The sequence below is a fragment of the Phascolarctos cinereus genome, unplaced genomic scaffold, assembly GCF_003287225.1.
Source record: "Phascolarctos cinereus isolate Bilbo 61053 unplaced genomic scaffold, phaCin_HiC Scaffold_8;HRSCAF=390, whole genome shotgun sequence".
Taxonomy (NCBI): Eukaryota; Metazoa; Chordata; class Mammalia; order Diprotodontia; family Phascolarctidae; genus Phascolarctos; species Phascolarctos cinereus.
In genome coordinates this window covers 15811637-15821893 of record NW_027556291.1, presented here as the reverse complement: position 1 = coordinate 15821893, position 10257 = coordinate 15811637, and the positions used below count along the sequence as shown (strand labels likewise).

Genomic DNA, 10257 nt, shown 5'->3' with positions numbered 1-10257 from the left:
GGAGTTCCCTATTATTGAATAATAGGTCTAGTCTCTATCCTTTTCTCATCTTAATCTAATTTCAAACCTAGGTTTTTAAGTAATGCTTGCTAGAGCCAAGTGATTTTGGAAATTTGTGGCAGTCGGTTTTCTTAAGGATTTAAAAACATGAATCAAATTAGCAATGTATCTTGTATTTGATTTGCCTTCAAAACACACTGAAAAATACACAGAAATATCTGTTCTTTACTTTAGACAACTTCCACAGCATTAATCATTAAAATGTGACAGCATAATTCACATGCAAGCATTTTTATTTGCTTGTTGGTTTTGGGGGTTGTTGGTTAGCCCATGAGAATCTATCTGTTCAGTCTTCCTCACATTCAAGGCAGCATGGCACTGTGAAGAGGACAGTAGACTTAGAGTCAGGTAAACCTGAGATCCAATCCTACCTGAGACATTTACCAGCAGTGTGACCTTTGGCTCCATTAGCAGGCCCTTGGAGTTTAACTAGATAGCTAGGCTTGAATTAACTTCAGAAGTGTCCATTTTTCCAACTGGATAGCTGCAAGCAAGACAAGATAGGTGAATGAATGAATGAATGAATGAATGAATGAAAAAGCATTTATTAAATGCTTACTACATGCCACACAATGTTCTATGCACTGAAGATACAAAAACAAAAGCAATGCCCCTGTCTTCAGGAGCTTACATTGTAATGGGTAGAGACAATACAGATAATGAAACAGTAACCCAGGGGAAAAACTGTGGTTTAGAAAGTTACAGGGATGGTGAAGGGAACCATCAGGGAGTAGACTGAGATATGCTTTTTAGGGACAAGGACAGAACTGGAAAGAAAGGAGTCGCAGGGGGCAGATGGTCATTATATGCATGAAAACACGGAGGCTGGTTAGATGGATGGGGAGTCAAATGCAGTATGGATGGAGCCATCCCTAGATGTAGTGAGTAAACGGAATAACCATCAATCAGCACCGTGGGTTCTCAGGGTGGGAGGTCTGGGCATGAAGGGGGTATGTCTTCTAATGCCTGAAGGCTGGTGAAATGGCCAGAGAGCAAAGTCCTTTAATAATCTCCACAATTTAAATTCAGGTCTGTGAGGATACAGAGGTGAGAGGAAACAAGGCTTATGGAACTGAGGATAAATTCTTTTGAAAATATGGCCAAATTTTTGTTCTCAAGCATTCCCACAAGTTAATTTCTACATGGAACAGCCAAAACACAGGCTCTCAATTAAATCAGAATAAGTAGTTTGTATTCTTTCTATATTTATTATGTAATCTCTATCTCAAAATTAAACAAAGTCCAATAAGCAGGAGTATGTTATCTTTACTTACTTTAAGCGCAAATATTTGGAACTAGAAGAGACTTGGGAGATCATATAGTCTAATTCCCTCCTTTTACAAATGAGGAAACTGAGACAGAGAGCTTAAATGATTTGCCCACTGTCATAGGGGTAATATGTGGCAGAGCCAAAATGCAACCCCAGGTCTTCTGACTCCAAAGCTAGACCTTTTTTTCCACTGGGCTTCTAATATTTCAGGAATCTGTCATTTTATCAATGTGTCCTTCCACCATCAATGCAGATCCTAATCCTTCTACAACTTAGTAGATGGTCTTTGAGAGTTACAAGAACCAAAATGAGCCATTTTTTTGCACTTGAGGCCAGAGGTACAATATATATCTGGAGGCAAGTAGCACAAAACATTCCAGCAGATTCATTTTTTATGACAAATTAAAAAGGGAAATGAGTTGGCTTTTATGGCCTCAGATATAGTAAGAAAGCTCGTGGGGAGACTATTGTCTAGGGAGGAAGCAGGGCCAGACTAGAGTACAGTGGCAGAGGGAAGAAAGAGGAAGCATGTATTTGTAAATTCCATTTAACCAATTTTTCTTGCTAACTAAGTATTAGCTCAGTTGCTTCTATGCTGCTTGAGGACTACACATATTTGTCAAAGTGCCTTCTATATTGCAGAATCCTGGGGCAAAGTTTCAGTTCTCCTATCTAAGTTACAGTTGTCAGAGTTGTTGTGAATGAAAAAGCCATAATTTGTGAACAAACTTGTAATGATACATCTCTAGTCTTAGCTAGGCTGGTTGTCAGACAAAAACATTTAGTATATTAATAGGCATTTGCACAATTTTTAAAATAGATTTTTTCAATTGTCAAATATTCATTTTCTCTCAGTCTCATTCTCCCATTTGAAAAAAAAAAGAGGAAACCCTTTTAACAAATATGAAGCAAAAGAAATTCTGACATTGGCCAAATACAAAGAGGTAGTTCTCATTCTGCATCTTGAATTGATCACCTCTCTGTCAGGAGATAGGTAACATTTTTCACCAATGATAAGAGCTCTTAAGTCTTTCAAACTCTTCCCAGGTTTCTCTGAAAGAGAATGTGCCATGGTTCATGGCACAATAGTATTATATGACATTCATACACCATGATTTGTTTATCCATTTCTCAATTGATGAGCACCACCTTAGTTTCCAGGGTTTTTTTGTTACTACAAAAAATAACATATTATAAAATGTTTTGTATATATGGGTCCTTTTCTTATTTCTTTGATCTTTTTTTATTTTATTTTTTATTTTTTAATTTGTTTTTCTTAGATCTTTTTTGGCTACCTCAACACCAATTCGACTGGCAAAGATGACAAAAGAAGAAAATGGCAAATGTAGGAGGGACTGTAGGAAAACAGGCACATTATGTCATATTGCTGGAGCTGTGAATTTGTCCACCCATTTTGAAAACTAATTTGGAACTATATCCTAAAAGTCACTAAGCTATGCATAATCTTTGAACTAATTTCAGAGTTTCTTTAATTTGAATTTACCTAATTAATAGTGATTTGGAGTATTTTTCATATAGCTACTGAAAGCATATTTCTTCCTTTGATAACTGACTATTAACATCTTTTGACTACTTATCAGGTGATGAATGTGAGTACCTGTACAATTAAGGATAGTTTAAGAAAGCACAAAAAAGCTCAATAATATAATATCTAGAAATATTATCTGGATGCAAGCTTTATGATGGCAGAGAAAATTCTCTTTTTTGTTTTTGTATTCCCTGAACCTAGCATAGTGCCTTGTACACAGTCAATGCTTTACAAATGTTTATTGAGTGGATCTTTTTTTTTCTTTTCACAATTTTGACTTTTTTGAGGTCTTCATCCAAACTGTGAGGAGTTGTACCTGTGGAGTGGAAGGCGAGATTGGGAAAATGTGGATGTTTCAGAGAGAGACTTTGGTGATTATGGGGACAGCACAATGTCAAAGTTACATGGCACTAAGAGCCTGTTAAAAGCCATTTTATGGTCCTCCAATCATTACAACACAGAGTATCACTGGGGCAGAGAATACAACTCTTTATCTACTACCTGGGGATAAGTGCTACCATTATGCTGAGGCCTAATGGAATAGGCAAAGAGGCTAAGCACAACGTGGCCCTGTGCTATGTTTGACCTCAGAGTAGTTAGCATTGCATAGGGAGGGAAACACAGCTGTCAACTTGTACTCTCCAACATACATAGAGAGCAGACAAGTGATAGCCTCTTTCCCAGGCCAAAGCAAACCAGGGAAGGAAATTTTAAAAACATATGGGAGGTAAGCAAGCTTGAAAGAGGGAAAATATATTCCTCAGCTGAAGCAAAGTTAGTTCTGCATGGACGCCAGAAATGCACATCATCATAGTACACATTATTGAGACCCATACACAATGCTGTGTTTTGTCTTATTGGTGATTTGGCTACTTCTTCACAGAGCTGTTCATCTGAGTTTCTATTGACATATGAGAAAAGGTATGAAAACAAGAGCACCATTTTCTTCACTTGAAGAGCCCACTTGTCTTTTCAAGGTGAAAATGACATGTTGAATCTTCAGTTCAAACTAAAAATACTGCACCTGGCAACTTCTTCTAACATCTTTAAGGCACCCATCCCTTTTCCCTGTTTTCCTTTTGAAGTGAGGCATGCAGCTGTTTATAAAGGGAGTTTCCAGTTCTACCTCCATCCTCTATAGATATTTTAGCTAAACCTTCCCCCAGGCTTCTGGGGCAACAGGAGTCATTATAATGTATAACCAAGTGTGAACACATTTTACATTTCATCTTGGACCAATTTCATTCTGTATATGGTTATTCTGAAAAGGTCAAGTAGCATGGGGAAAAGAGGGAATTCAAATAGGCCTAACTACTGTTAAAATATACATTGGAGGGACTTGCAAAACTGCCAAATACCTCCTAAGGTGGGATGGAAAGATGAAGAAAAGGCAATCATTTCTACTGGAACACAAACGCCCACGGGGATTTTCAATTTTCATCGAAATGTTCAATTTCTCATATTCTTGGCCATCTTTTAGAAACTATTACACCACAAGAAGCTTAAGTGTGAACAAAGTCACCTCAATAGCTTGAACCAGCAACAAAGCATACAAAAGGGTGCATTAATTATGTCTTGGCACAGGAAAAATGGCAAATAAAAATTAATTTTTGGCATTTACTAGTCAGCTTAGGAATAGTCAATGTAGTTTCATTGCCTACTAGGCCCGGACACTAGAACATACTTCAAAATATGTTCCCAGAAAAGGAAAAATTAAGACTATCACTTAGTCTTTCCAATTTTGATTATTAATGGTCAGTTTGGGGAGGTTTTGCTATGAAGGAAGCTGCAGTTTTATTACTTTTTCTCTGAATTACTTCTATGGGTAATGGAGAGCAATAAAATGTTGTGTGCTGAGATAAAATTTTAGCTCAATAAAGGGGAAAAAAGTGCAAATAAATATCTTCATTTAAGGGAAACACCTGAAAAAGAAAGATAAAATGATCTTTCTTATAAATAAATGTCCTATCTATGTCTAGGGGAAGAGTTCATGACAAAAAAAAAAAGAATAGAGAGATCAAGAAGATAAAATGAGCAATTTATTACATAAAACTTAAAAGTTTTGTAGAAACAAAACCAACACTGCTAAGATTAGAAAATAGTTAACTGGGAAAAAATATCTTTGCAGCAAGTTTCTCTGACAAAGGTCTCCTTTCTAAGACATAGATAAGGAACAGATTCTAATTTGTAAGAATGAGCCACTCTCTTATTAACAAAAGGTCAAGGGTTATGAACAGGCAGTTTACAAAGAAAGAACTCCAAATTATCAATATTCACATGAAAAAATGCTCCAAATCTCTAATAATTAGAGAATGTAAAAATAAAGCAATTCTGAGTTTCTATTACATAACAATCAGATGGGCAAAGTTGAGAAAAATGGACAAAGACAAACAGAGTGACAATGGGAAAAGAGACATTAATGTACTATTGGTGGAGCTGTGAATGGGTGTTGCCATTCTGGAAAGCAATTTGGATTAATGTCCTAAAAGTCCTACATTTAACCCAGCAATATCACTACTAGGCCTATATCTACAAAGAGATTAAATGAAATGGAAAATAATACATATATACAGAGATATTTATAGTAAGGGTTTTTGTGATAGAAAAGTATTGGAAACAAAGGGAAAATTGATAAATTGGGGATGACTAAACAAATTACAGTATAGGAAAATAATGAAATACTCTTGAGCCAAAAGAAATGATGGAGAGAATGATTTCAGAGAAACCTGGGAAGGCTTGTATGAACTGATGCAGAGTTAAGTTAAACAAAGCCAAGAGAACAATTTATAGAGTAACAACAACATGGTAAAGACCAACAACTTGAAAACATTTCAGAACTCTGATCACTTCAATGACTAACCACAATTCCAGTGGACCAGTGGTGAAGAGCGAGGTATCCATTGTTCCATGAGCTGAAAGGAGGTGAACATCAGCACTTGTTAATTTTTTTATTCCCATTAAAGGGAAAATAAAAGCTATAATATTCAAAATACTTTAATGAATCTATGATCTCATCAACCTGTGGCCAAGGAGATTGCAGCTCATCCACTCCTACATGTCTGCCCATCCTGTGTGACTCGTCCATATTCTTCCATCAACTTGCCAACAATTGGGTACACCCAATGTACTGGAGTCTTCATCACTTCTCTGGACCTCACAAGGATATTAGTGTATGTAATATGATGACTGTCCATTACTTATCCCTTACTGTCTCCAAGTGACTAGCGTATCTTCTTTATCACTAATACATTTCCTTGATGACATCCTTCACTTCTCCTTTGTAATTCTTTGTGGTGTGTTGCAGCCTATTCACATTCACCATGAGCCTCTCCATTACTCATTGGATGATCCTCACTTTGAATTCTTCAGAGACTCTAGATATCCATGATTCACAGCTATATAACAGCATTGGTAATGGTAAAAAAAATAAAATAAAATAAAATAAAATAAAATAGGCTTTATAAAGGTGTTTTGTTCTTTTTAGGGAGAAACTTGGGATTACTTAATTAATTTCAAAATTCCCTAAATGCACTGACTGACCTGCCCATGTAGAAACGAATTCAGACAACTGAACTAAAAGGAACCAAGTGATCTTTTTGTAATGTCGTAATTTAGAAGGAGCTAATGAGCTACTACTTCTCCACCCAGACCATGTTATCATTTCTTGAATCTATGTTGAGGGACCAATGTCTGCCATGAGAAATTAACAAATTTTCATGTGTCAGGATATCATTTATCGACCATGAAGCCTAGCCTACCAAATGGCTCCTGGGAGCCCCAAGAGAGTTGACGTACATGACTTGGCTTCAGAAGATCACAGCCAATATTCTGCAACAATCTAGTATTAGAAATCTGAGACAAGAGGTTTAAATGATGAAGAGTACAAACACTGAGGAAAACTTCCTATGAAACTCTTGGAAATTAACTACAAGTACTTTCACCCTCAAAAGTCCAAAGTCATTTTTAAATATCTCCCATTTGGCACAAAAAAAGAGATCAGTCATCTCACTCACTATATTCCCCATTAAAGGTTTGTTGCCTTAGCAGTTTTTTATAGAGTGCTTTAGGGAGACTGCAGGGAAAGGGATGAGTGCTGATACAGTATGGCATGACTGTCTCAGTCATCAGAGTAAATTAGTTTCTTTGTTTTAGAACTAATCGTAAATGAAACACCAGATGTTGGCATCTTTTGTATGAAAAAAAAATAAGCCTACTGTAATGTAGAATAAATAATTTTGCATCCTTTTGGGACTTGTTTAAGACTTGCAAAAGGGCAAATGATGCCTTTGAAAAATCAAGGACTTTTTTTTTTCTTAACTGACATTTGAGGGATAATTTAACACTAATTTTAAGGTAATTGGTGCAGAATGGTAAAGACTTTTCTTTTTTATTCCAAAGGGACAGGCTTTGGATAGGCTCATTTCCTGAACAAAAATGGAAAGGCTTTTCAGGGACATTACTTCAAGAAGACCAAACTATATGTCACTTAATTGTCTGATTCTACAGCAAAGATATTTCAGATTGATGGTTTGGTGTATAGCAAGAAATGGTTCCCTATATTCCTTTTACAACAAAGAATGGCTTTATTACACAATGGTGAGAACCACAGAAACAACATAACTCAAAAGGAAAAGTTTGTTTCCCTGGGGATCATTTCTGGAACTGGAAATACATAAATTAGCTGGAATAAGCAGAGAGCTGAGCTAGGCAAGTGAGGGATACAGAATGGGGGTGTAGATGATCTAGTTACCATGTAAATGGCAAAAAAGGGAAATGATTAAAAAGTGTTCAAGAATGTAAGTCCTCAACTGTTGTCTCTAGACAGAGCAGAAGCAGATTAAATGAATCTTTAATGCTGGACACTGTCTGGTTAGCTATGTCCCCTTAAACTGAGTTTTAATGAATTATGAACAGCTCATGATAAGTTTCAAGGTACTTTCTGTCATCCATCTGAATGAAACGGTAACCTGCTGTTACTGGACCACTGGGACATGGTATACATGGGTGGAGAACCCTTAAATCATGTTCTACTCATTCTCTCATGGTACACCATCAATGTGCCAGGTCCAAATCTTCCACTTCCTGAGCCATATTCAACTCCTGCTTCATAAAAGCTCTTTGTAGTGTTTTGCATGTACTCAGCATTTTACCCACTTCTTAGATGGAACTTCTGGATTTGCATGCTTGCACTAAACTCAACATGGAGGACCGTTGTTTATTCACTGTCCATATGTGAATGCATTTAACTACCATTATTTTTCTTGCTGATGCAAATTCCAGACCAAATTTTATTAAGCACCAAAGCTTCAGACAATATTTCGAATTGTGGCTTTATGGGGAAAAAAATGAAGAATGTGTCACAGGCATAGATTGGAGCAATTGGATACCCAGGACAGGCTAATACAATGAGGACTGTCTATAGCCAAAGTAAACTGATTTGTTGGATAAGAAAACTTTTTTCCCCTGAAGGGAGCATGGAGAACAAAAGGAAATGCATAATTCATGATTCTAGTGGAGTGTCATTGGTTTATGTTTTCTAAGCAGAACTACAGGTTACACTCAAAGAAACTGCCTGATGTGACAACTTTGGCCATATGTGACTTATTTCAAAGATACCCCCTCAAATCTCTCTGGTGTGTTACTTCTCACCCAAAGAGAAGAAAGAGGTGAGATGCATTTCTTTTGAATATCAACCACATTTAATCCTAATAAAGCTATTAACAAATATAGCACTTTCAAATTTGTATAATGTTTTACATCTGAGTCTCACGATAATCCTGGCTGGTAGGTGCTGTTGATATTGTTGTTGTTGTTATTTGTCCTTCACTGGGTGATGTCTAGATTTGTTCATGATTTGGATTTAAATGAGGCAGACTTGCACAAAGTTGTCAGCCTCACTCTCTCTTCCAGAATCATCAAGTCCATTGACTAGACAAAAGTCAAGATGCCTGGCAATGACCGGGGATGCAGTGGATGACACTGGCATCGTCGTTCCCTGACCAAGCACTAAGCACTCAGAGTACCTGCTTCAGCTGCCTTCGTGGCCATTGCAAAAAAATTGTTCTCATCTGCCCATTCCTCCATGGAAGTCTTCACATGCTTGCGGTACTGTTAATATCAACCTCATTTTATAGATGAAGAAACTGAGGCTGAGAGGAGTTAAGTTATGTGCCTGGGGTCACAAAACTAGTAGGTATTAGTGGTGGGATTTTCCAAGTTTAGCACTCTTTCCACTATACCATGCAGAGGATAAAGAAGATTGAGTGAATTCCTATTCTAAAGTTTTCAAATAAATCTGCTCTACTTTAGGCAGTTTTTCTGAGGCCACTGTGGGTTTCCAGTATTATTTGACATTTTGGAAAGGAGAGAAGAGAGGTAAGAAGAAAAAGTGTTGGGAAATCATTTTGCCTCAACCCTAAAGTTGTTTTCTCATATTTTGACATATTTAATGATCCAAGGCAAATATGTAAATGATATTTTCTAATTTTAAGATTATGGCCAAATTCTAAGACCAAAGTGGAAAATTAAGCCCCCATATACTTTCACTGTAAATATTTTGATGTTTAATTCTAGGCCTAGCTGAAGAACTGTTAGAATTTGTACACAAGGTCTGGTGGGATCGACAGAGTAGGGGATCAGGGCCTGATTGTTACTTCCCAAAGTATACCCAGATTAATGTTGGTGGGGCTAATAATGCATGCCTAACTAACATTCCAGTGGTTGGCCAATACTAAGACAGGGAATACATTTAAAATAGGGTTTCTCCAAATTTGCAAGTTGAAGTTTATTTAACAATTGAGAACACTATATTTACAAGATCCAGACCAATCTTAAGAGTTAGTCAACAAAAGTGATAAGAGTTTGGGCTATACAAATTAAGCTAGCAGCACTGAAATGTAAAACTGTAAGTATCTGGGGACCAATGTTTGTTTTTCATTTTGTGTTTATATGTCCATGGCTTAATACAGGGGCTTTATACTAAACAAGTACTTATTGGATTCAATTGGACTAAATGTAAGAAACCTGATTTTACAATAAAAACAAGAATCTCCAATAAAGATAGATTTGGCAAGAGAATAAAAGTGAGGTCAAGAATAGTCATTTTGCAAATGTTGAAGGGGATGTTGGAAAAATGAGACATTAATGCACTATTGGTGGGTTTGTGATCTGATTCAACCATTCTGCAGAGAAATCTAGAACTATGCCCAAAGGGGTTATAGAACCATGCATACACCACTAATAGATCTGTATCCCAAAGGGATAAAAAAATAAAAAGGAAAATTACCTATATGCACAAAAATATTTATAGCAGCTTTTAATGATGGCAAAGAATTGGAAATTGAGGGTATGTCTATCAATTGTGGAATAGCTGAACAAA

At 36.6% G+C, this 10257-nt stretch overlaps 1 long non-coding RNA gene across 1 annotated transcript in view; it reads right to left on the bottom strand.

Annotated features, from left to right (window-relative positions):
* Window positions 1-205: 205 nt before the first annotated feature.
* LOC144454964 (uncharacterized) overlaps window positions 206-10257 on the bottom strand; it is a 79453-nt gene continuing 69401 nt past the window's right edge. Inside the window, exon 2 of the long non-coding RNA XR_013483526.1 lies at window positions 206-544. This is a non-coding gene — a long non-coding RNA (uncharacterized LOC144454964). The remainder of the gene's footprint in view (window positions 545-10257) is intronic.